We start from the raw sequence: 26,697 nt of genomic DNA on the forward strand, positions 1-26,697 counted from the left end.
CTATGTGTACTATTGGTACATATTATTTATTTCTCTCCACCGAACTAAACTTCCATAATAGCAGAAATCTTTGTTTTGCTCACTGTCCCCCAAGTACCTCGTACAGTGCCAGCACATTGCAGGTGGTAAATAAATTTCTGAATGAACAAATAAATGCTTTAAGGACATGAGACAACTTTACTACACAAATGGGCAAGTCTTCATTTTTAAAAAACTCAATAATATGGTGGATATGGTACAGTGGCACACAGTATATACACTAACTGCTCTCTAGCATGCCTTCCTGAACTACACGAATGTAGTACAGGAAAGCTAAAAAAAAACCACAGCGTTTCCACTGCAGTTAGGTTCCAGATGTTTTTATACCCGCCAAACTCAATTTTACTTTTATGAAATTTGTTAGACTGAAAGTCACACAAATGCCACCTGATCCCACGGTGAAGAACCAACTTAGACATGCTTTGTTCTACAGCAGGGTATACGGAGATGCTAAAGCCTTGTCCAGGGTTTCTCAAAGTGGGGTCCACAAGTTGTTGCTAGAATTGTTTGAGAGTTCAAAATGGAATACAAGGGGTTCTTTTTTCCTTCTCTTTTACTTTTGTGCACCAAGCAGTGGCCCCTAATTAATGGTTTTATTATGTATCATCTGTGTGTGCTAGTACACAGGACCATGTATATTTGGTTCGAGTTGGCTGTGATAACTGGAGATTGCATGGCACACGGAGAAGGTAATGGGCTAATGAGTATCAGCCCCTTCCTCAAATTACCTCCCCTAAATCCCCCTTATGCACTGCCAACTGCCTTACAGGAGCAAAGGTTCTACAACGGTAATGAAAAACTGGAGGGAAATTTTAATATTAATGAAAAAAACTGTATACCCAGATGTACCCATTCCTAACATTTTGATATTGCGATGAACATTCCAAACTGTGAACTGAATAAGTGGTAAGGGACTTACATTGTGAAATGTTTGGACTTTTCATGACTTTCTCATTTAGTTGTTTAGTATGTCCTTATGTTTTAGACATTAACATTTGTAATTTACAAATATGCCTGATAATCCAATGTGGCAAGTTTTGAGGCTGAGGTATGAAAGGAGGGTCAGTCGACAATTCTGGTAAGATTAGCAATGAAGAATTGTATCCTCCAAGTCATTTCACTAAATTAGTGCAACAAGTTGCTACTGCTGCTAAGTCGCTTCAGTCATGTCTGACTCTGTGCGACCCCATAGATGGCAGCCCACCAGGCTCCCCCGTCCCTGGGATTCTCCAGGCAAGAACACTGGAGTGGGTTGCCATGTCCTTCTCCAATGCATGAAAGTGAAAAGTGAAAGTGAAGTCACTCAGTCATGTCCGACTCTTAGCGACCCCATGGACTGCAGCCCACCAGGCTCCTCCGTCCACGGGATTCTCCAGGCAAGAATACTGGAGTGGGGTGCCATTGCCTTCTCCCACCAAGAGACACACATAAAAAAACACATCCTTGTATTGAAAACTACTTATCAATAGATTTATACAATGGAATATAGTATTCCATTCTGTGCGGGAAATATTTCAAGTGCAGTAATGACTCTAGCAATATTCAAAACATACAGCTGCAAATTATAGTAGTTTGACACACTAAAGGTACTAATGGGATCTCCAAACAAACACAATAAAGCTTTGGCTTAAAAAAAGTTACATACAATGAAAAGGCTAAGGTAGCAAGTGATACAGCAGCAGAGTTTCACTGATTAGCAAAAGGAAAGTCACCCCAATTGCTGAGAACCCAGTATGTCCAGAATGTAAAGTCATGCCAAATGAAATAGTTTACATGAGATGTAGTAAGAGAAAATTTTAAAGTTCTACAGTATAATAACAGTAAGTCAATGTATTGACATGTCATGTGATATTAAAGACTCACGTGATAAATAGAAAACAAGTTTTCCTGTCCAGACTGAATGATGAAATCAAGAAAACATTTTTTTTGTGTGTGGGACTTCCCTGGTGGTCCAGTGGTTAAAACTGTCTTTCAACACAGGAGACTGAAGTTCATTCCCTGGTCGGGGAACTAAGATCACATATGCCATGGGGCAACTAAGCCTCTGTGCTCTGGAGCCCACCTGCCACAGTTACAGAGAAGCCTGTGAGGCACAACAGAGAGCCCACATGGCACAAAGACCCGATGCAGCCAAATTAATAAACAATTTTTTTTTTTTTTTTTGCCACAGAATGTTGCCCAAAGCCAGAAAAAGACAGGATAGCTGATGTTTTACCTTCCTGTCTAGAAACATAAGGTCCACCTTGGAAGAACTTTGTTGGCGTCTGTGCTGAAAATGTTCCAATAGCTGGCTCCATGTGAGGATGTGCTACTGTTGTTTAACAACCCCAGTCTCTCCAAAAAACACCTGACTTTTTAACACAGCATTTTCTTCGCAGAGAAGAGTTAGTAAATCAAAAGCTCTGGTGGATGAAATGAAAACGTTCTCTTAAGACATCCAGGAGCTTAGCGGATGAAGAGTTCTCGAGCGTGTGTCAGAGCTGAGTGGTGTACTGCAGGGGTACTTTCACAAACACAGTAGGCCAGATTCTGCTGAGCACTCCGGATGAAGAATGGCTACTGCAACTAGCCAACTTAGCAAACATTTGTTACCATATGAAACAAATCAACCACTACTCTCTGCAAGACCTAGAGAAAGCATTTTGACTTCCAAGTAATAAGATTTTTGGGCTTCCCTGGTGCTCAGTCAGTAAAGAATCCACCTGCAACGTAGACCTGGGTTCGATCCCTGGGTTGTTAAGAGCCCCTGAAGGAGGGTATGGCAGCCCACTCCTGTATTCTTGCCTGGAGAGTCCCCATGGACAAAGGAGCCTGGCAGGCTACAGTCCATGGGGTCACACAGGGTCGGACACAACTGGGCAACTAAGCACACGATTTAAGATTCTTGGGGAAAAAATTCAAATGACAAAAGGATATCAAAAGATGCTCTTATTGCTGCTTTGGACTTGAGAGTGAAAAGGGGTATCAACAAATTTCAAATCTTGCTGACCTAGAGGAAAAAAATTAGAAAATAAAACTGAACAGTATTTTCTCTTTCTTTTCAAATAAATATAAGACTAAATGAGAGGCCCTTTCTCTGAATCATCTGCTTATTCTGAGAACTTGACTGAGGAGGAAGAATTTTTGTGCACTGCAGTGTGACTATAAACTCAAGATGAGACTTACCTGCTCTGTCCCTAAAAAGTGCTAAATTTCTATCAAAGAGTAGTGTCTTGCAAATCATACAAGGGTAATGAACATTTTGCTGCTGGTTTTCAATTTCTTATGTGTATATGGAATTTTCTATTTAACAAGCATCAAGACCAAGGAGGAAATCATCTCATGTTGGTTGAAAATGAAATGTGAATAGTTATTTCAAGTTCAACAAAAGAAAATAAAAACAAGTTTCATATGAAAGAGATAAACCACTATTTTTAGTTTTTAAAACTAGTAACTTTATTGTATAAAACTTTTTCATAAAATATGAAGTAATCAATATACATATATATATATATAATCATTTTTAACTCCTGGACCTTTATTTGGTCCAGGAGTTCATAATGAGGTTCAACTCCTATATCGGAACCTCATTATGCCAGTCAGGGCAAAACAAGTTTTTCAAATTCTGATATAAATTGTTAACAGGCTACATTTTTAATATTACTTTGGCTTATGGTTTTTACTAGCTTTGCTATTTGCACTGTCAATTTTAATGCTTGTAATGAAAACTAGTTAAAATCAATTTACACTGGTACTGGCAAAAAGACAAAGAGACCAATGGAACAAAACTGAAAGTCTAGAAATAAACATATACATCTATGGCCGACTGATTATTGACAAGGGTGCCAAGTCCACTCTATGATGGGAAAAAAAAAAAAAAAAGTCTCTTCTATTGCTGGGACAAATGGATTTTCACAGGCAAAAGTATGAAGTGGAATTCCTACTCACACCAGAAACAAAAATGAATCAACAGTCATCACAATGAAACAACAACATGAATATAAGCAGCTAAAACTCTTAGAAGAAAACATAACAGTGAATCTGTATGACACAGAATTTGGCAACAGATTCTCAGTTACAGCAACAGAAGCACAAGAAACAAAAGAAAAAGAAAGATAAATTGAACCTCAATTTTTAAAACTTCTGTCTCAAAGGACATTATCAAGAAAGTTAAAAGATAACATAAAGAATGAGAGAAAATATCAGCAAATTATATATCTGATAAGGGTTTAATATCCAGAATATATACAGAACACCTACAACTCAACAACAACAAAAAAACAGTCCACTGAGCAACTGAACTGAACTGAACTGAAATGATCTGAATGAACATTTTCCCAAAGAAGATATTTGTTGTTGTTGTTCAGTCACTCAGTCATGTCCAACTCTTTGCAAACCCCTGGACTGCAGCGCACCAGGCCTCCCTGTCCTTCACCAACTCCCAGAGTTTACTCAAACTCATGTCCACTGGGTAGGTGATGCCATCCAACCATCTCATCCCCTGTCATCCCTTCTCCTCCTGCCTTCAATCTTTCCCAGCATCAGGGTCTTTTCCAGTGAGTCAGTTCTTCGCATCAGGAGGCCAAATTATTGGAGTTTCAGCTCCAGCATCAGTCCTCCCAAATGAATATTCAGGACTGATTTCCTTTAGAATTGACTAATTTGATCTCCTTGCAGTCCAAGGGACTCTCAAGAGTCTTATCCAACACCACAGTTCGAAAGCATCAATTCTTCGGTGCTCAGCCTTCTTTATGGTCCAACTCTCACATCCGTACAGGACTACTAGAAAAACTACAGCTTTGACTATATGGACCTTTGTCAGCAAAGTGATGTCTCTGCTTTTTAGGTTTGTCTAAAAATACAAAATACAGTATTCCACTGTATTGTATGTATATATGCACCATAACTTCCTAATCCATTCAACTGTTAGTGCAACGCATAGGTTGCTCCACGTCATGGCTACTGTGAATAATGTGACTGTAACTCCCATTGGCCATTTCTGTCAATGCTCTAATGTTTCTAGAGTCAAGCTGACACCTATGATCAGCTTATACTGAGCATTTCATTTGATCTGGAATCTGGTTTCTCCTTTGACTTATGCTCTGTGTTTGTGTGCTCAGTTGCTCAGTCATGTCTGACTCTCTGCAACCAAGTGGACTATAGTCCATGAGGCTCCTCTGTCCATGGGATTTCCCAGGCAAGGACACAAATTTCATGGCTGCAGTCACTGTCTGCATTGATTTTGGAGCCCAAGAAAATAAAGTCTGTCACTACTTTTATTTTTTCCCTATCTATTTGCCATGAAGTGATAGGACCAGATGCCATGATCTCAGATTTTTGAATGCTGAGTTTTAAGCCAGCTTTTTCACTTTCCTCTTTCACCTTCATCAAGAGGCTCTTTAGTTCCTCTTCACTTTCTGCCATTAGTTATTGCTGCTGCTGCTACTGCTGCTAAGTTGCTTCAGTCGTGTCCGACTCTGTGCAACCCCATAGACGGCAGCCCATCAGGCTTCCCCGTCCCTGGGATTCTCCAGGCAATAACACTGGAGTTGGTTGCCATTTCCTTCTCCAAAGCACGAAAGTAAAAAGTGAAAGTGAAGTCGCTCAGTCGTGTCTGACCTGTAACGACCCCATGGACTGCAGCCCACCAGGCTCCTCCATCCATGGGATCCTCCAGGCAAGAGTTATCAGGGAAATGCAAATCAAAATCACAGTATTACTTCACACACACTATAGGATGGCTATAATAAAGAAAAAAACAGTAAATAAGTATTCTCAAGAATGTGGATAAGTTGAAACCCTCCTAAATCACTCATGCGAATGGAGCAACCACTATGAAAAACATTTGGGCAGGTCCTCAAAAAGCTAAATATAGAATTATCATATGACCCATCAATTCTACTCCTAGGTATATATCCACAAGAATTGAAAACAGAGAATCAGATAATCATATATCAATGTATATGGCAGCATTGTTCACAACACCCAAAGGTAGAAACCCAAGTATCTACCAAAAGATAAATGGACAAATAAAACATGGTATATATACACACTGGAATGGTATTTAGCCATTAAAAGGCATAAAGGTCTAACACACGCTGCAATATGAATGAACCTCAAAAACATTATGCTAAGTGAAACAAGTCAGAAACAATATTGCAAGCTTCATTTATATAAAATATCTGTACATGCAAATTCACAGATATATAAAGTATATTAGGTTACCAGGGGCTGGGGGCAAAAGTGAACAGAGTTACTGCTTAATAGTTACAGATCATGGGGTCACGAAGAGTCAGACAGGACTGAGCAACTGAACTGACCTGATCTGTAACAGAGTGATGACAAATTTTGGAAATAGATAGTAGTGACTGTTGTATAACATCATGAAAGTAATTAATGCTACTGAATTTTAAGCTTAAAAATAGTTAACATGGTAAATTTTATGTTAAACCACAATATCTGACCACATAAAAAGACTTTTTAAATGAGCTTACAATATTTTTTAAACTGCCAAGCCTAGTTTAAATAAATTAAATCCTATTTCAGCTAAAGCCAGCAATTTAACAGAAATTATTATCTTTACCATATGAGTTTTTAAAAATCACAGAAAGGAAACAGATTAACTTCAGAATGGTAAGCTAAGTTTAACTACCTGTTTATTTTTCAAGTAAGATTGGTTAAAGTCTTTTTTATTTGTTTTAAATAAAGAAAAATAAAACTCTTATACAAGCCATATACCACAAGCCAGACTTTAGTAATATATTATAGAGCAAAAATGTGTAAAACCCCTAGGCCTGCTTTGAATAAAGTAAAAAGAAAAAATACCGTGGGAAATTTAGAAAAAGAAGTCTCTTTTCCTATCTGTATTACTAACTCATGTAAGAGTTTATATCATTTGGAGGGATGGAGATTTATACAAAAGAATAGACTAGACAGCCAAAATAAATAGATGCATTAAAAATATCATTCTCTATCAAAAAAGCATTAACAATCATTCCTGGAGTACTGTATCACAAGGCCTAAAATTTGAAGGGCTGCTCTGACTGCTTTGAGCCTCACAGGGCCCCAAATGCCTAAGGAAAGTTCTCCCAGTCTTGCCATAGTCAATGGGAAAGGCTCCTCACCCAGCTAGGTCCACTATCAGTTAAACCAGCTGCATGCCTCTCAGTCCTCAATCTAAAACTAGTTTCAGTTCCCTGCTAGCCCTCAGAATTATTCACACAAACTAATCACATCCTCGCCCAGGAGTGGAGAGTAGTGGTTCACTCTACTCCCAAGCACCATTCCCCTAGGTTGAGAGTATATATGACTAAAAACCTGCTGTCAGTCTCACCTCATCAGGGTCAGGTAGTAGCTATCTTGCCCAGTTTAGGACAGGTGATCCCTCCTTCACCAATGAAGTGAAGGGAGGTGAACAGGAGATAGTCAGACAATTACTGTATCTAAACTTTCTTTTTACACTAATATCACAGCTATAACCTGAGACCCGAAAATTAGTTCATGGATCCTCCAGGGTATAAAAATTGGGAAAGGCTAGTCCAGACTCTTGTAGGCAGTGCTGGTCCAGGCCAGAATAGGTCCAGTGTGGTTCTAGAGCTTGTTAAGTACTAGCAGATGATTCCTGACTACCATGGCCTCCTAACGACAACATTTTTCCGATTTTAAGACAGCAATAAAGATCTAGAGGCAATTTCACAATTAGGCCAGAGGCCTCTTACTCAAAAAGACAATACTTTCCTGAGTTTCTCAGTTGTGTGCAGAACTCAGGTTTTGGAGGTTTGCTCCTTGAGTCTCTTTCTTTAAATGTCTAAACCATTCTGTAAAGCACTTAATACCTGTGGCAAGTTATTGAGTTATTGCCCCTCCTCTCCAAAGTCACCCTTTTTGCCTGTACTGTGAAAACAGATTAATGCACTTAAAATACTAATTTCTTTGCCACCTGGCAAGATATTAAGCTTTGTCAAGAGAGCACTGGAAAGACTCTGCAGGGGTAAAGGATTCTGTTCCTGGTTCCGGCATGCCCACTTGGCTGCAGTAGGCTTGGCTTCTCCAAGACCCACTCCAACAAGTACGGCTTCTCCAGCACCAGTCTCCTGCAGCAAGTGCAGATTCTCCAATAGGAGGTTATGCAATTTTGCAGCAGAATGCCTCTGACAAGTCATCTCCCCAGGAACAGCTTTCCCTGGCACCCAAGAAGGCACATACCCAGCAAATTCTTCTAGTGCCACAACTTAGCTGCTTGAACAACATCTAGACTTCAGTGAGCCATAGGGTTGGTAACTGCTCTTTGTAGTAACTGCTCTTTGTGTCACCTAGTCCTGTATTGTCTGTTATCTTGACTTCTTACTGATAAATCCGTCACTGTTCCTATCCCTGTTATAGTCAATACTTCTTTTTTTAACTTTTTATTGGAATATAGTTGATTTTCAATGCTGTGTTAGTTTCTGCTGTACAAGAAAGTAAATCAGTTATACATATACCCCCTTTTTTCAGATTCTTTTCCCATATAGGTCATTACAGAGTGTTGAGTAGAGTTCTCTGTGCTATACAGTAGGTCCTTATTAATTATCCATTTTATATATGTGCATGCATACTAAGATGCTTCAGTCATGTCTGACTCTTTGCTACCCTATGGACAATAGCTCACCAGGCTCCTCTGTCCACGGGATGCTCCAGGCAAGAACACTGGAGTGGGTTGCCATGCCCCTCCTCCAGGGGATCATCTCAACCCAGGGACCGAACTGGCATCTCTTACATCTCCTTTATTGGCAGGTGGGTTCTTTATCACTAGCATCACCTGGGAGGCCCATTTTATATGTAATAGTGCATATACGTCAATCTCAATCTCCCAATTAATCTCTCCTCCTCTTTCCCCCCTGGTAACCATAAGTTTGTCTTCTACATCTGTGACTCTATTTCTGTTTTATAAATAAGTTCACTTGTACCCTTTTTTAGATTCCACATATAAGCAGTATCATACGATATTTGTCTTGTCTAATTTACTTAGCATGATAATCTCTGGGCTCATCCATGTAGCTCCAAGTGCTATTTCATTCTTTGTTACAGCTGAGTAGTATTCCACTGTATATATGTATATATGTACCACATCTCATTTATCCAGCTCTCTGTTGATGGACATTTAGGTTGCTTCCATGTCCTGGCTATTGCAAACAGAGTTGCACAGAACACTAGGACATATATATCATTTCGGAAGATGGTTTTCTATGGATAGATGCCCAGGAGTGATCATATGATAGTTCTATCTTTACTTTTTTAAGGAACCTCCATACTGTTCTCCATAGTGGTTGTACCAATGTAAGAAGGTTTCCTTTTCTCCACACCCACTCCAGCATTTATTGTCTGTAGATTTTTTGATGATGGCCATTCTGACTAGTGTGAGGTAATACTTCAATGTAGTTTTGATTTGCAGTTCTCTGATAATTAGTGATGTTAAGCATCTTTTCATGTGCTTTTTGGCCATCTGTTATGTCTTCTTCAGAGAAATGTCTATTTAGATCTTCTGCCCACTTTTTAATTTGAGTTGCTTGTCTTTTGGACACAGAGCTGCATGAGCTATTTGCATATTTCGGAGATTAATCCCTTGTCAGTCACTTCATTTGCAACTAACTTTTCCCATTCTGTGAGCTGTCTTTTCATTTTGTTTATGGTTTCCTTTGCTGCGCAGATGCTCTTATATTTAATTAGGTCCTGTTTATTTTTGTTTTTATTTTTCATTATTCTAGGAAGGATCAGTTTAGTTCAGTAACTCAGTCGTGTCTGACTCTTTGCAACCCTGTGAACTGCAGAACGCCAGGCCTCTCTGTCCATCACCAACTCCCAGAGTCCACCAAAACCCATATCCATTGAGTCGGTGATGCCATTCAACCATCTCATTCTCTGTCGTCCCCTTCTCCTCCTGCCTTCGATCTTTCCCAGCATCAGGGTCTTTTCAAATGAGTCAGCTCTTTGCATCAAGTGGCCAAAGTATTGGAGTTTCAGCTTCAAAATCACTCCTTCCAATGAACACCCAGGACTGATCTCCTTTAGGATGCACTGGTTGGATCTCCTTGCAGTCCAAGGGACTCTCAAGAGTCTTCTCCAACACCACAGTTCAAAAGCATCAACTCTTCAGTGCTCAGCTTTCTTTACAGTCCAATTCTCACATCCATATGAAACTGGAAAAACCATAGCTTTGACTAGATGGACCTTTGTTGACAAAGTAAGGTCTCTGCTTTTTAATATGTTGTCTAGGTTGGTCATAACTTTCCTTCCAAGGAGTAAGCATCTTTTAATTTCATGGCTGCAATCACCATCTGCAGTGATTTCTGGAGCCCAAAAAAATAAAGTCAGTAACTCTTTCCTCCGTTTCCCCATCCATTTCCCATGAAGTGATGGGACCAGATGCCATGATCTTAGTTTTCTGAATGCTGAGCTTTAAGCCAACTTTTTCAGTCTCCTCTTTCACTTTCATCAAGAGACTCTTTAGTTCTTCTTCACTTTCTGGCATAAGGGTGGTGTCATCTGCGTATCTGAGGTTATCAATATTTCTCCCAGCAAACTTGGTTCCAGCTAGTGCTTCCTCCAGCCCAGAGTTTCTCATGATATACTCTGCATATAAGTTAAATAAGCAGGGTGACAATATAGAGCCTTGATGAACTCCTTTTCCTATTTGGAACCAGCCTGTTGTTCCATGTCCAGTTCTAACTCTTGCTCCTTGACCTGCATACAGATTTCTCAGGAGGCAGGTCAGGTGGTCTGGTATTCCCATCTCTTGAAGAATTTTCCACAGTTTGTTGTGACACACACAGTCAAAAGCTTTGGCAAAGTCAATAAAGCAGATGTTTTTCTGGAACTCTCTTGCTTTTTTGATGATCCAGTAGATGTTGGCAATTTGATCTCTCATTGCTCTGCTTTTTCTAAATCCAGCTTGAACATCTGGAAGTTCACGGTTCACATATTGCTGAAGCTCGGCTTGGAGAATTTTGAGCATTACTTTACTAGCATGTGAGATGAGTGCAGTTGTGCAGTAGTTTGAGCATTCTTTGGCATTGCCTTTCTTTGGGATTGGAATGAAAACTGTGGCCACTGCTGAGTTTTCCAAATTTGCTGGCATAGTGAGTGCACCACTTTCACAGCATCATCTTCCAGGATTTGAAATAACTCAACTGGAATTCCATCACCTCCACTAGCTTTGTTCGTAGTGATGCTTCCTAAGGCCCACCTGACTTCACATTCCAGGATGTCTGGCTCTAGGTGAGTGATCACACCATCGTTATTATCTGGGTCATGAAGATCTTTTTTGTACATTTCTTCTGTGTATTCTTGCCATGTCTTCTTAATATCTTCTGCTTCTGTTAGGGTCACCTGTTCTAAAAGATACAAAATACCTACTATCTGACTCTGATTAGATCAAAAAGGATATTCCTTCAATGAGTGTTTTGCCTGTTTTCCTCTGTCCTGCCTATGTTTTCCTCTAGGAGTTTTACAATGTCTGGCCTTACATTTAGGTCTTTGATCCGTTTCAACTTTATTTTTGTGTATGGTGTTAGAGCTGTCCAGTTTTCCCAGCACCACGTCTCAGCCTTTTGGCTAAGATCAAGTGGTCTATAATTCTTTACTCTTTCCCTATTAAGTTACTACATGCCTTTTATCTCTTGACTGGACCCAGAATGATACATACCAACAATTTTTTAAGCTATTTAGTATGCCACGGTAAATAAATCATGTCTGCTTAAGTCATAACAAGTGGATTCTGTTCTCTACAACTGAGTCTTCACTGTTTCTCTTTTGATAAAGAATTTTTTGCTAAGAGATAGGGGCTCATACAATACTCATGACATCATTGTTTTAATTGGGAAGTGATACTAATTATACATAGACAGGGTTAAGAATGGCTACTGAAGATTATATTTCTAAGTCTGCCAATTATATACTTCAATCATAATATTAGAGTACTATCTTTCCTGTAAGGCCTAACTACTATTTTAAAAACTTAGTCTACAGTGAGATACCACTTCACACCTACTAGAATGTCAATAATAAAGAACACAGATAATGACGAGTGTTAACAAGGATGTGGAGAAACTAGAACCCTCATACACTGCAGATGAGAATGTAAAACAGTAACAGCTGCTTTGAAAACAATCTAGCAGTTCCTCAAAAAGCCAAACATAAAGTGGCCATCAAGACTCAGTTATTCCATCTTTGCGTACATACAAAAAAATGAAACTACATCCATACAAAAACCTGTACACAAATGTTCATGGCAGCATTATTCACTAAAAAGAAAAGGAAAGGAAACAACCCAATGCCCTGATGGATAAATAAAATGTGGTATATCTGCAGAATGTAACATTATTCAGTGACAAAAAGAAACAAAGTACTTCTATGTGCTACCTGGATGAATCTTGAAAATATTTATGTTAAGTGGAAGAAGCCAGTCAAGAAAGATCACATAATTACATAATTCAATTTGTATGAAGTATTTAGGAAAGGTAAATCTTTAGAGACAGAAAGTAGATTAGTGGTTACCAAGAACTACGAGAAATGGAGAGAGGTATGTAGGAAATGACTAAAACGGTGTGGGAGCTTTTTTGGGGAGTAATGAAAATGTTCTAAAATTGATGGTGGTAATGGTTGCACAACTCTGTGAATGTTTTAAAATCTACTGAATTGCGTACTTTAACTGGTAAAATTGTATGGTAAGTGAGTTATATCTCAACAAAACTTATATTAATAAAATAACAATTAATAATTAATAAAATTAATTATAATAAAAATAATTAATAAAAACTTAATCCCTGCAGGTACTTACATAATTCAACCATTCCTAAATTAGGGTTAGGGATTTACACTCTCTATACCTCAGTGCCTGCTTCCCATGATGGAATACGATATCCTTTACACTAAAGCAAAACTATAGACCCAGCTGGCTCTAGGACAGATGTATTCTGAGTATACCCTAAAGAAGTCTGGGGGAGAGGTGGGAAGCCTCACAATGCTGTCACATAAAAATCCACAGTATATACCTCCCTAAATTGGAGCAAGTGTCTGCACAAGTTGATTTTTATATATTTACACGTGGCTTACACTAAAATTAAATGTGGGAATCTGGCCTCAGCAGAAAATCATACAAGCAAGATAAACTTGCTCAAGATAGCCCACATAGAAAGAAAAGCAAATAAGTTTGCATTATGATAGCTCAATAAATGCACACAAAGGTTTCAGATCAGATCAGTCCCTCAGTCATGTCCGACTTTTGGCGACCCCATGAATCGCAGCACGCCAGGCCTCCCTGTCCATTGCCACCTCCCGGGGTTCACTCAGACTCACGTCCATAGAGTCAGTGATGCCATCCAGCCATCTCATCCTCTGTCGTCCCCTTCTCCTCTTGCCCCCAATCCCTCCCAGCATCAGGGTCTTTTCCAATGAGTCAACTCTTCGCATGAGGTGGCCAAAGTACTGGAGTTTCAGCTTTAGCATCATTCCTTCCAAAGAAATCCCAGGGCTGATCTCCTTCAGAATGGACTGGTTGGATATCCTTGCAGTCTTAGATCTTCTGAATTTTTGAGATTTTCCTGATCTTTTGTTCTGAGCTAGAACTAGTTCCAGAGCCTAAAGAATCTAAAACCTGAAGCCCTCAGTTGCCACTGGCTTAAGCCTGGAATCAAGCCAAGTCAGCCAACCAAGTGCACATCAGCCAAGTCAATAAGCATGTGCACACACACTTGAGAAGTTCATACACATACACTGTCCTCATTTTCATTCCACAAACACGCCACAAAAGAAATTCTGACACACAGCAACGTAAGCCTGTACATTCTAATTATATAAATACTTCAATACACATGGTTTTAAATTTATTTCAAGTCAAACTGCTAAAAAAAGAAAAATGCCAAGAACCATATACTGTTCACACTTCAAAGCCCCATATAAATCTTTTAAAAAACAATCTGAGGAAATATGATCCCTTTGACTTCCCTTGCTTAAACAACTTGGTCCAGTTCCCATTCAACCAGAACAACTTCATTATTTTACTCTCCTGTTTACCAAAGGGTCTCCCCACAAGATATCATTAGACAAAAAGTTTCCACTATTTAAAACATTTTAGAATTAAAAAAAAACACGAGAACCACTGCTCTAATTAACAGTGATAACCTTTGCTGTTAAATACCAGATAGTTGTTCTTGTTGAAAAGGTTGTGGGCAACAGGAAAGGACTACAGTTAAAGAAGATCTGGGTAGCTGGTTCTACTATAGGGAATGCAAAAACAAGTATGCTGCAAATGCATTATCTTTTTTCAGCACTGTTTCATCATCTCAAAGGAAAAAATCACTTTCAAGAACTTAAGTGAACTACTACTGTTCTCCCACACCAGTTATGTCAATGTGATGGAAAATTGCAAATCATGATTATTTAATAAGATCACCAAAAATATGATTATACCCCTTTCCCTTATTAAAGGAAAAAGAAACTTTAAAGGAAGAAGGTAAATACTATCTGCTGTTTAAAGGATAGAAAAGTAATATGCTCAGAATTAGAAAGATAGAGATTACTATCATTTAAATTAAATGACAAACATATACACTGGACATGGCCTGTGTATGTTCAGTTCAGTCGCTCAGTTGTGTCTTGACTCTCTGCAACCTCATGGACTACAGCACACCAAGCTTCCTTGTCCATCAGCAACTCCCTGAGCTTGCTCAAACTCATGTCCATCTGTGTATGTTAACCTACTCTAAATAACAATATTAAGGTATACATTTTCATTTGGTTACCTTAAACATATGACATTTGATGATTACCTTGTGGATAACAGTAAACCTATAAAAAGGTTACACCTTTTACCTTTCTTCATTATGCATCCTCTTTAAAAACACAAGATTTTGGATGTTTCACACACTACTCCACAAAAGATGCTCTGACACTTACAAAGGTCTAATTTGTTCTGCTATATGATGTTTTAATTATAACACAAATAATAGGGTGTTATTGTTGGAAGAACAGAATCCCACTACACTTCAATTAAATAGTTTACTTAATATTTAAAATAACTCTTCCCTCAATACTGATTCCAACTGATTAGTTTTAGACTTAAACAAGTGCCAAAATTCCTAAGTCCATATAGGTGATGAATGAGATTAAAATTCTTACCTTGAAACACACATTTTCCTTGCCTCTAACCTATAACTCTAACCCATTAAAATGGTTTAAGTTTTGTTTGTTTCTTCTTGTTTGGTTGCTTAAGGAAAGTACCACAGCCCTAAGTCATCTCCCATTAACATCAAAATAGGAATCAAAATACACAGGACAGGAAGGACTCAAAAAGCTATAAGGCATCAGAAACAAACAGTAAAATGACAGAAGTTCCTCCTTATAAACAATTACTTTAAATGTAAATGAATTAAACTCTCCATTCAAAAGGCAGAAATTAGTAAAAATGGATTCTAAAAACATGATCCAGGAATCTCCCTGGAGGTCTTATTGTTAAGACTCTGCACTCCCACTGCAGGTGGTACAGGTATGATCGCTGGTCAGGGAACTAAGATCCCACGTGACATGTGGTGCAGCCAAAAAATTTAAAAAATAAATAAAAATTAAAAGTAAAACATGATCCAACTATATGTCCTCTACAAGAGACTTACTTTAGCTACAAAGGAAAAAATAGGTGGAAAGTAAAAGGATGGAAAAACATATGCCACGCAAACAGTAACTAAATCAATCAATTCAGTCACTCAGTCATGTCAGACTCTTTGCGACCCCATGAACCGCAGCACGCCAGGCCTCCCTGTCCATCACCAACTCCCGGAGTTTACTCAAACTCATCTCCATTGAGTCCGTGATGCCATCCAACCATCTCATCCTCTGTTGTCCCCTTCTCCTCCTGCCCTCAATCTTTCCCAGCATCAGGGTCTTTTCAAATGAGTCAGCTCTTTGCATCAGGTGGCCAAAGTATTGGAGTTTCAGCTTCAACATCAGTCCTTCCAATGAACACCCAGGACTGATCTCCTTGCAGTCCAAGGGACTCTCAAGAGTCTTCTCCAACACCACAGTTCAAAGCATCAGTTCTTCAGCGCTCAGCTTTCTTTATAGTCCAACTCTCACATCCATACATGACCACAAGAAAAACCATAGCCTTGACTAGACAGATCTTTGTTGACAAAGTAATGTCTCTGCTTTTTAATATGTTGTCTAGGTTGGTCATAACTTCCCTTCCAAGGAGTAAGCGTCTTTTAATTTCATGGCTGCAATCACCATCTGCAGTGATTTTGGAGCCCAGAAAAATAAAGTCAGCCACTATTTCCACTGTTTCCCCATCCATTTGCCATGACGTGATGGGACCACATGCCATGATCTTCATTTTCTGAATGTTGAGTTTTAAGCCAACTTTGTCACTCTCCTCTTTCACTTTCATCAAGAGGCTCTTTAGTTCTTCTTCACTTTCTGGCATAAGGGTGGTGTCATCTGCATACCTGAGGTTATTGATATTCCTCCCGGCAATCTTGATTCCAGCTTGTGCTTCTTCCAGCCCAGCGTTTCTCATGATGTACTCTGCATATAAGTTAAATAAGCAGGGTGACAATATAGAGCCTTGATGAACTCCTTTTCCTATTTGGAACCAGTCTGTTGTTCCATGTCCAGTTCTAACTGTTGCTTCCTGACCTGCATACAGATTTCTCAAGAGTCAGCTCAGGTGGTCTGGTATTCCCATCTCTTGAAGAATTTTCCAGTTTATTGTGATCCACACAGTCAAAGGCTTTGGCATAGTCAATAAAGCAGAAATAGATGTTTTTCTGGAACTCTCTTGCTTTTTCCATGATCCAGCAGATGTTGGCAATTTGGTCTCTGGTTCCTCTGCCTTTTCTAAAACCAGCTTGAACATCTGGAAGTTCACGGTTCACATATTGCTGAAGCCTGGCTCGGAGAATTTTAAGCATCACTTTACTAGCGTGTGAGATGAGTGCAATTGTGCAGTAGTTTGAGCATTGTTTGGCATTGCCTTTCATTGGGATTGGAATGAAAACTGGTAACTAAAAGGGAGGCTCTACTAATACCAATAGTAACTAAAAGGATGGCTCTACTAATATGAAACAAACTAGACTTTAAATCAAAAAAGGTTACAAGAGACAAAGAAGAACACTATATATTAAGAAAAGGAACAAAAGAGCAAGAAGATATAACAATTATAAACACTCTTGCACCTAATAACAGACCACCAAAACAAATGAAGCAAAAACTCACAGAATTGTCTATAATAGTTGGCAGTTTCAATACCCTACTCTCAATAATGGATAGAACAACCAGACAGAAGATAAGAAAACAGAGGACTTGAAAAACACAATAAACATAGACAACTAGACATAACAGACATATATAGAACATTCTACCTAACAACAGATAAATTCTTCTCAAGTGCAAACAAAACATTCTCCAAATACACCATATGCTGCTAAGTCGCTTCAGTCGTGTCCGACTCTGTGCGACCCCATAGACAGCAGCCCACCAGGCTCCCCTGTCCCTGGGATTCTCCAGGCAAGAACACTGGAGTGGGTTGCCATTTCCTTCTCCAATGCATGAAAGTGAAAAGTGAAAGTGAAGTTGCTCAGTCGTGTCCGACTCTCAGCGACCCCATGGACTGCGGCGCACCAGGCTCCTCCGTCCATGGGATTTTGCAGGCAAGAGTGCTGGAGTGGGGTGCCATTGCCTTCTCCGAATACACCATATATCAGGCCACAAATTAAGTCTCAATAGATTTTAAAAGACAGATAATTGTACAAAGTATTTCTTCCAACTACAACAGAATGAGTTTAGAAATCAGTAAGAGAAGAAAAACTAGAAAATTCACAAATTTGTGGAAATTAAACAACACATTCTTTTTTTTAATATTTACTCATTTATTTGGCTGTGTCAGGTCTTAGTTGCAGCAGGTGTGGTATGCAGGCTCAGCAGTTTTGGCACACAGGCATGTGAGATCTTAGTTCCCCCACCAGGGATAGAACCCACATCCCCTGCACTGGAAGGCGGATTCCCAACCACTAGACCACCAGGGAAGTCCCAAGAATACACTCTTAAACAACCAAAGGGTCAAAGTAGAAATCACAAGGGAAACTAGAAATATTTAAGAAACAAATGAAAACAAAAAACATAACATATCAAAATTTATTAGATACAGCGAAGGAGTGCTAAGGGGGAAATTTATAAAATTATAAAAAATAAGAAAGACTTCAGATCAACAACTTAAGTTTATAATTTAAGGAACTAGAAAAAGCAGAAATCCAAAACCAGCAGAAAAAAAGAAAAGAATAAACATGAGGGCACAGATAAATGAAATAGTGAACAGAGGAAAATCAACGAAAACAAAAGTTGATCTTCAAAAGATTAACGAAATTCACAAAACTTTAGCAAGATTAATTAAGAAAAAAGGAGCCAGTTACTAATCACAAAGTGGAAACATTACTGATCCTACAGAAATAAAAAGGATTTAATGAGAGTACTATGACCAACTGTGCACCAATAAAGTGGATAACCTAGGTAAAATCAACAAATTTCTAGAAACCAACTGAGTCACAAAGAAAGAGAAAATTTGAATAGGCACATAAGTATTAAGGAGATTGAATTCGTAATCAAAAACCTCCCAACAAAGAAAAGCCCCTGATGGCTTCACTAGTGAACTGTACCAAACATTTAAAGCACATCAATGCTTCTCAAATCCTTCCCAAAAAGCTGAAGTGGAGGGTATACTTTCTAACTCATTCTATGAGGCTAGTATCACCCTGATAACACAGCCACAAAAAGACATTACAACAAAACTACAGACCAATATTCCTATTGAACACTGATTCAAAAATCCCCAACAAAACACCAGCAAACTGAATTAAGCAGCAAAAATGCAAATCAAAGTCATAATGACATATCATCTCACACCCATTAGGATAGCTACTATGCAAAAAAGCAAAAAATTCACCCACAGAAAGTAAGTGTTGATAAGGATGTAAACAAATTTGAACCTCTGTACAATGTCGGTGTTGCTGTGAATGTAAAATGATGCAGCTGCTATGGAAACAGCATGGTCAGTCCTCAAAAAATTTTAAAATTTAAAATTACCATATGAGCCAACAATTCCACTTCTGAGTATGTACCTAAAAGAACTAAAAGCAGAGTCTCAAAGAAATATTTGCACACCCAAATACACAGCAGCAGCATTTTTCACAATAGACAAAAGGTAGAAGCAACCCAAGGATCCACTGATGAACAAATAAAATATGGTATATACATATAGTAGAATGTTAGTGCTGAAAACAAAGGAAATTCTGACAGTTTAGCTGAATTTTGAAGACACAATGCTAAAAGAAATAAGCCAATCACAAAAGAGAAAATATAGTATGATTCCACTCATATAAGGTACACAGAGTAGTAAAATTCATAGAGAGAAAAAGCAGAATGCTGGCTGCCAGGGGAAGGTGGGAGGGGAGGAAATGGGCAGTTTATAACTTAATGGATCCAATTAAGTTTTGCATGATGAAAAGTTCTAGAAATGGATGGTGGTAATAGACGTACAACAGTGTGAATGTACTTAATGCCACAGAACTGTATACTTAATATGGTAAAAGTGCTAAACTTTATATGTACTTTACCATAGTTTTTAAAAATAAATTTTTAAATCAAAATATGGACCAAACATATGAATGAGTCAATAATGTTAAAAATTGGAAAAAATAAATTTCAAATGTAAACACAAAATCAAAACTGATGAGATGAAATTAACAGATGAAAGAGATATTCTCAAGGCAAAGAAAAAAAATCCCAGAAGTCTAGAGTTGTAGCAAGCTTCAAAGATCTTGTGAAATTCAAATCTTTTCACTCTGTAAATTAGGAGAGAAGCTCTTCAGGGAGGTTAGCTATCTTACATTCACCATCGGTCAGTTCTGCCTACATGCAACAAGAAGCTGTTAATTAATAAATCCCTAGAGTTTTTGGCAAAATAGTATTCAAACTCTATCATATGTAGGTAGTGTTCCTATTATTATTATTCTACCATAAATATTTCATTGACATTATTATTATTCCCAATGTAATCTATACCCTTATAATGATAACTGTAAATCATTCTCCCCATAGAGAAGATGAGAGGCAAAGACAGCAAGTACCTCTCATCTCCTTAGGACTGTTCATCCTCAGCATGAATTAAATGAGAAATGAAAGGAGATTAAGAAGGAAGCTAAGTGGTCTCTTTTTTCCCCGCTTATGAACTAGATGTCAAGCCAGCTTTCCATACTGTGCCCTCACTATATTTGTCTAATAAGTAAAACCAAAAAAAAATTAGATTTGAATATTTATGTGGAAATGTAGTACCAAATCTTTGTTTTTAGACAATGTAACTTCAGAACACTAATAATATAGTCCCTTTGTATCAGCGCTTGACTAAAATGCTAAGAAACCTTTCAACTTTCTGTGAATAACCTTTCAGTTCAGTTCAGTTCAGTTGCTCAGTTATGTCTGACTCTTTGCGACCCCATGAATTGCAGCACACCAGGCCTCCTGTCCATCACCCACTCCCGGAGTTCACCCAAACTCTCATGTGTATTGAGTTGATGATGCCATCCAGCCATTTCATCTTCTGTCGTCCCCTTCTCCTCTTGCCCCCAGTCCTTCCCAGCATCAGGGTCTTTTCCAATGAGTCAACTCTTCACGTGAGATGGCCAAAGTATTGGAGTTTCAGCCTCAGCATCAGTCCTTCCAATGAACACCCAAGACTGATCTCCTTTAGGATGGACTGGTTGGATCTCCTTGCAGTCCAGGGGACTCTCAGGAGTCTTCTCCAACACCACAGTTCAAAAGCATCAATTCTTCAGCCCTCAGCTTTCTTTATAGTCCAACTCTCACATCCATACATGATTACTAGAAAAACCATAGCTTTGACTAGTTGGACCTTTGTTGGCTAAGTAATGTCTCTGCTTTTTAATATGCTGTCTAGGTTGGTCATAACTTCCCTCCCAAGGAGTAAGCATCTTTTAATTTCATGGCTGCAGTCACCATCTGCAGTGATTTTGGAGCCCAGAAAAATAAAGTCAGCCACTGTTTCCACTGTTTCCCCATCTATTTGCCATGAAGTGATGGGACTGGATGCCACGATCTTAGTTTTCTGAATGTTGAGCTTTAAGCCAACTTTTTCACTCTCCTCTTTCACTTTCATCAAGAGGCTCTTTAGTTCTTCTTCACTTTCTGCCATAAGGGTGGTGTCATCTGCATATCTGAGGTTATTGAGAGCTTAAGCTAGCATTTTTCATTATACCATCTTTACTTAAAAGAATGTCTTAGGTATTTTGGCAGAGGTTTGCTCAGAAATGAAGGAAGTCTTCTTGTCACTTTAGGAAACAAATGGCAACCTTATTTTTGCCAATGATAAAATTTGAACTTTCAAGCAAAAATCAGATTTCTGGAAAACTCATATCCATCACCATGTCACAACAGGGACGGTTTCCCAATAACTTATTTCTGTTGGAATGGGTGATATTAACAAATGTGATATTTTAATAGCTTATAATGAAAAGTAACTTACTGAACCAATATTGACAAGTGACCAAGGCATGATGTTATACAGTCAGACATAGGCATACGATCCACTCTATGGTCAAACCAATGGATTTTAACATAACATTATTAAAAAGTCCACTGATATGATTTCAGATTCCAGATTGCAAATGTCAGGGAGGAGGAAAACTTTCCTTTACTCTCCTAGGTTCTTCTGGCTGGTCTAAAAATTAAACTGGCATGAGACAGATTAACAAGAGAAAATCAAATTTAATGTCATATGTATGGGAATTCCATACATAAGATGGGCCAGACACCCTACATACACGAGAGATTCAAAGATAGAAAGGTAAAATGTGGTGTAAATGTCACTTTGAACTACAGGATGGGACAGGGACCTGGGGCTTAGAAGAACAGGAGGATCATTCACAGGACAATAAGCAGCAGAGCAGATGTTTCACAATGCAGCCACTAGGATAAAATTTATCTCTGGTAATAACTTTTTTTCTGAGAAAAATCCCCAATTTAAATTCTTCTAGGTGGTTAAAAAGGGGCAGTAGTTTCTCTCAAACCCACAGGGTCTCATCTGCTCAAAATAATCAATCATGCAAAAGTGGCAAATTTCAAGAAGGTTCATTTCAAACTCCTACATAATTTACTAAAAACTGTTATATGCTGAGTCTTGATGTAGTTAACAACCAAATATAGGGCTTTCCACGTGGCTCAGTGGTAAAAAATCCACCGGACAATGCAGGAGACACAGGAGTCGCTGGTTCCGCCGGTTCAGTCCCTGGGTCAGGAAGATCCCCTGCAAGAAGAAATGGCAACCCAGTCTTGCCTAGGCAATCCCATGGACTGAGCAGCCTGGAGGGCTACAGTTTGGGGGTTGCAAAGAGCTGGACACAACTGAGTGACTGAGCGCGTGCATTCGCGCACACACACACACACCAATAAAATATATCCATAATTCCTTGGAGGCTATCAAAATATCCCTCCCTTTTTCAACCATTAACTGTGTGAGGCTGGATTTCTCTCTGTATATATACTTCAACCCAAACAACATACTGCAATAGACTGAATGTAAAAGCAAATATGAGAATCCTGCTATTTCTATTAAACCAGACATTAGAGATTTACAAAAATCTAAAATGCCAGTCTTCTCACTCCTTCGTTCTTAAAAAACAGTCATCTTTTACTAAAAGAAAAAAAAGTTTATATTAACATGTAATGGGTTTATACTGCTCATTTTAAGTGAATTAATAAAAAGTTGTATCTCTGCTTTAATTTATAACATAATACAGACAGCTATAACCCACAAAAGCTCTCTGTGTGCTCAATAATTTTTTAAGAATATAAAAGAGTCCTGAGACAAAACATTTGAAAACACCTGATTTAAAGAACAGAGTATTAATATCAGATCCCTGCAAAACAAAAAGAACAAGAAGTACTTTTTCTTTATTTTTTTTTAGTTTTCCTAAAAGACATTACATGAAAACTGAAAAGGGACACAATGGCAAATCAGAATTATTTGATTCCTTCTATGTAACATCAATAAGAATTTTAAAAAAGAAAAGAATGCTTAGATCAAAGTGATTTTGTATATCCTGGAAACATAATGCAATATCTTGATTAGATAAACACATAAATATATCCATTTGATAAATAATATTTTTGATAGCTGCAAATGACAGCCAAAGAAACGCGCAGTCACAAACTCAAAAACAGATGATTAAAATAGCAGCCGCCACCACCGTGAGGGAGACAATCCAAGGTCCTGTCAGAAGGGACAAACGGGTACTTCAGCCACTCTCCAGCAGCATCTCAGGACACCCAGCTCAGGGTCTAGCTGTTCTATTTTAAACTAAATTACATGCTTCCAAGACAGGACAGTAACACTAAGCTCTCAGCCCCAAAAGAGCAAATGGGTCTTAGTGGGATTAACCTGAAGTAACAGGACTCAATCAGCCCAAAGCCCCTTTTCAGCTACAACATCCCCTGTGCTGAGGAAACACAGAAGCAATAATAATATTTATTGAGCATTTTCTATGTGCCAGGCACTGTGGGCTAAGCACTTAACATTCAAGACCATCTTAAGAGTTTACACCATAATTATCCCCATTTTTGGAGTTGAGAAAACTGAAACACAAAGAAGATAAATAACTTGCCCAAAGCAAAGCCAGGATTTAAATCCAGCCTGTCTGACTCTGAGGCCCAGCCCTTTAGCCACTACACTACAGTACACACAGGCAAGTAACCAACAATAATACATAAAGTTGAAAGTCAATGTCCACTGTAGACCATTTCTGTTGTTCATACTGCCTAAGAGAAGCTTCCAATTTGCAGAGAGTCCTCTGACAGGTTCATCCATTACTCTACAGCTGCTGTTCAACTTCCAAGTACCAGAGGACCTCAGGCAAGAAGAGTAGATTTTGGAAGGTAAAACTGTGGAGGACATTTTTCTTTAGCCCAAAATATAGAATACAGAATAGAACAGAATAGAAGTTAGATAATTTCACAAGCCTTGGACCTCTTTGCCTTCTGCAATTGAAGATAAAAACCATTATTATTTAAGAATCTAACTAGACTATTCCAAAGAGAATAATGCCTCAATTCAAATCAACTGATAGAGCTTTATAAAAACTGCTTTTACAAAAGTTCAAATTACACTACATCTAAATATTTTGCAATGCGGCTAATTACAAGGGTAGCTCTAGGTCTACGCCTTTCATTTCAGTGTTCAGAGTGAGAATGAAGTTCCAAATATGTGTTGAAGCAACTTAAGGCAGAGTTTTGAGGTCATTAAAAATGAACCTGGGGGGGGAGGGGGCAAAAAAAAAAAAAATGAACCTAGAACTTCACTGTAGAAATTAAATCAAGCAAAGTGGAATAAGTCATGTTACAAACCAGCCCTAAGGATAAGGAATAAGGAGTGAATAAACACTAACTATCTCACAGTAATTACAGAAGAAAATACTCAGATATTTCAGAGTTTTTGTTCAGTGTTAACATTTGGCACACGTTTTAAAATATGTACCATACAAAGTGCCTTAAATAAACTATTATTTTTTTGGCCTACTGAACTGAAAACATTCCACAATATAATTACAAAAATAACTTTCTGGTTTTCTCAGGGATTAAAAAAAAAAAAAAAGAATTTCTAAAACAAATTCAGAGGATAACAAAGAAAGAGATAACTCGATTTACATAAAGATTCCAAGAAAGACATAAATGGTAAGTGAAAATGAGTGATCCAGCAGACTGTTAAAAGTCCTTTCTACCCACAAACTGTACGAACTGCATCACAGACACTGCTACAAACGTACATCATAAACACTGTTACAATTTTGAATACCTGAAAGTAAGCAGAAAAAACAAACCCACGCAGAATTAACATTGCCACAGAAAATTTCTACTGAGTCTTAAAACATATTAAGTCATCAGCAGTGCTAGACCTGCAGGCACTTGAGGAAGCTATCTTAAAAAAGAGAAACAAGCTTTATGTTATCAACATTCACAACGATGTGTAAAACTCTATTCCAAGATGGATAAATGCCCAGGAAAGGAAACCGACGGACTCAAACCTGCACTGGTACATTAAGAGACTTAAAGGCGCAGGAGGGTAACTACCGTGGAGCCCCGAGCAAGCCTTTGCGTGGGGTTGCAGGTGCCCCTGCACACTCGCATGAAAAACCCGCAACTCAGGAAGCAAGGCTGGAGGGAAACTCTGCACTGTCATCTAGGGCGATCTCCTTCATGTCCAAATCAAACACACAAGGCGACAAGTTGTAAGCAGAGAACACACTTCGGGTCAAGTCAACCATAGAAAGGAAGCAAGCTCGGCCATCGCCGTCGTCACACCACCACCCACCTTGAAGCCGGGTGCACTTAGGGGCTGAGAGCTGGGTAGGTGCGGAGGCAAGGCGCGCGCCCGGCCCCTGCCCACCGCCCCTCCGCACAGCTCAGCTCCGCGCTGCACCGCGGTCACCGCCGAGAGAAAGGAAGAGCAGGGCAGGGGGCCGCCTCTGCTCGGAGACCTAACCGGGTACCCTCCGCGAGGGCTGGAGAGGGGACGACCGAGTGACCATGGGTGGGGGCGGGGTGGGGCGTTTTCCAGAAATCAGCCAAAGCCCCCACCCATCAGGGATTCCCTTCAAGACCTGGTCCACCCCAGAAAGACACGGGTTACACAACCTGTCAGGTAAGGGACCCAGAGGTAGCAGGGCGCAAACCGAGGAGGGCCGGGGGTCGCTCCTTCCTTGCTTCTCCCGCCCCCAAGACACAGCGGCCGGGGAGAGCGAAGTGGTGGCTGCCTGGAGGATTAGCCGCGGCCGAGAGGCTGCCGGCCAGGACGCGCGGACGGCGGCGGCTGCGGGGCGCTCACCGGCTCTGGATGGGGCGCTGGCAGGAGCTAGGCAGAGCCGCAGCACCCGGCTCGGCGTCGGCAGCGCGAGCTGCTGCTCTCCCGACACACCGCGGATACCTCGCCGCCCGCCGCCGGGTGTTTTCATACAAACCCGGGTGGCAGGCTAGGAGGAGGAGGAGGTGGAGGAGGTGGAGGAGGTGGTGGCGGCGGCGGCGGCGGCGGCGGCGGCGGAACCTGCCCGCATCCCAGGCAACGTCAGCGCGGCGCCCCGCCCACCGCACTCCTCAGCCCGCCGGCTCGCGCGCGCCGGGCGGGAGGGAGGGCGCGGCGCGCGTGCGCGCGGGCAGGGTAAGCGCGCTCCGCGGAGAGGGCGGGGTGAGCGCGGGCGGGAGCAGCGACGGGGAGCGCGTTGGGGAGCGCGCGTGAGAACGGAGGGAGCGCGCGCAGGGGGGAGGACTAAGGGAGCACGCGCAGGGGGAGGGCGGGGAGCGCGCGCAGGGGGAGGGCGGGGAGCGCGCGCAGGGGGAGGGCGGGGAGCGCGCGCAGGGGGAGGGCGGGGAGCGCGCGCCGTTGTTTGGGGGCGGGGGAGAACCGGGCGGGATTTTGGAGCGGGTGCTGTTCGGGACGCCGGCTGTTGTACCCTGCAGCTGCTGCCCTACCCAGCCAAATGGGTCTCCGGGCGGCTCCCCACGTCCCGAAAGTCACCTTCCTGTACGCTCCCAATTAGAGCCTCCGCTTTTTTCCAAAACTAAGCTGGAGCCCAACCCCACCCTCTTAAGAGGCTT

The 26,697-nt window shown here is 40.1% G+C and overlaps 1 protein-coding gene across 3 annotated transcripts in view; it reads right to left on the reverse strand.

Annotated features, from left to right (window-relative positions):
• Positions 1–26,140, reverse strand: part of AGTPBP1 (ATP/GTP binding carboxypeptidase 1) — a 193,296-nt gene extending 167,156 nt beyond the window's left edge. For 2 of the 3 annotated variants that reach the window (XM_019966505.2, XM_019966503.2), the window contains exon 1: positions 25,931–26,140. The gene's annotated coding sequence lies outside the window, so the exon portion shown is untranslated. Of the gene's footprint in view, positions 1–25,740; positions 25,876–25,930 lie in introns of those variants that run through there. The other variant, XM_019966504.2, reaches the window with a different exon arrangement.
• Positions 26,141–26,697: the final 557 nt, after the last annotated feature.

The sequence above is a fragment of the Bos indicus genome, chromosome 8 (assembly GCF_029378745.1).
Source record: "Bos indicus isolate NIAB-ARS_2022 breed Sahiwal x Tharparkar chromosome 8, NIAB-ARS_B.indTharparkar_mat_pri_1.0, whole genome shotgun sequence".
Lineage (NCBI taxonomy): Eukaryota > Metazoa > Chordata > Mammalia > Artiodactyla > Bovidae > Bos > Bos indicus.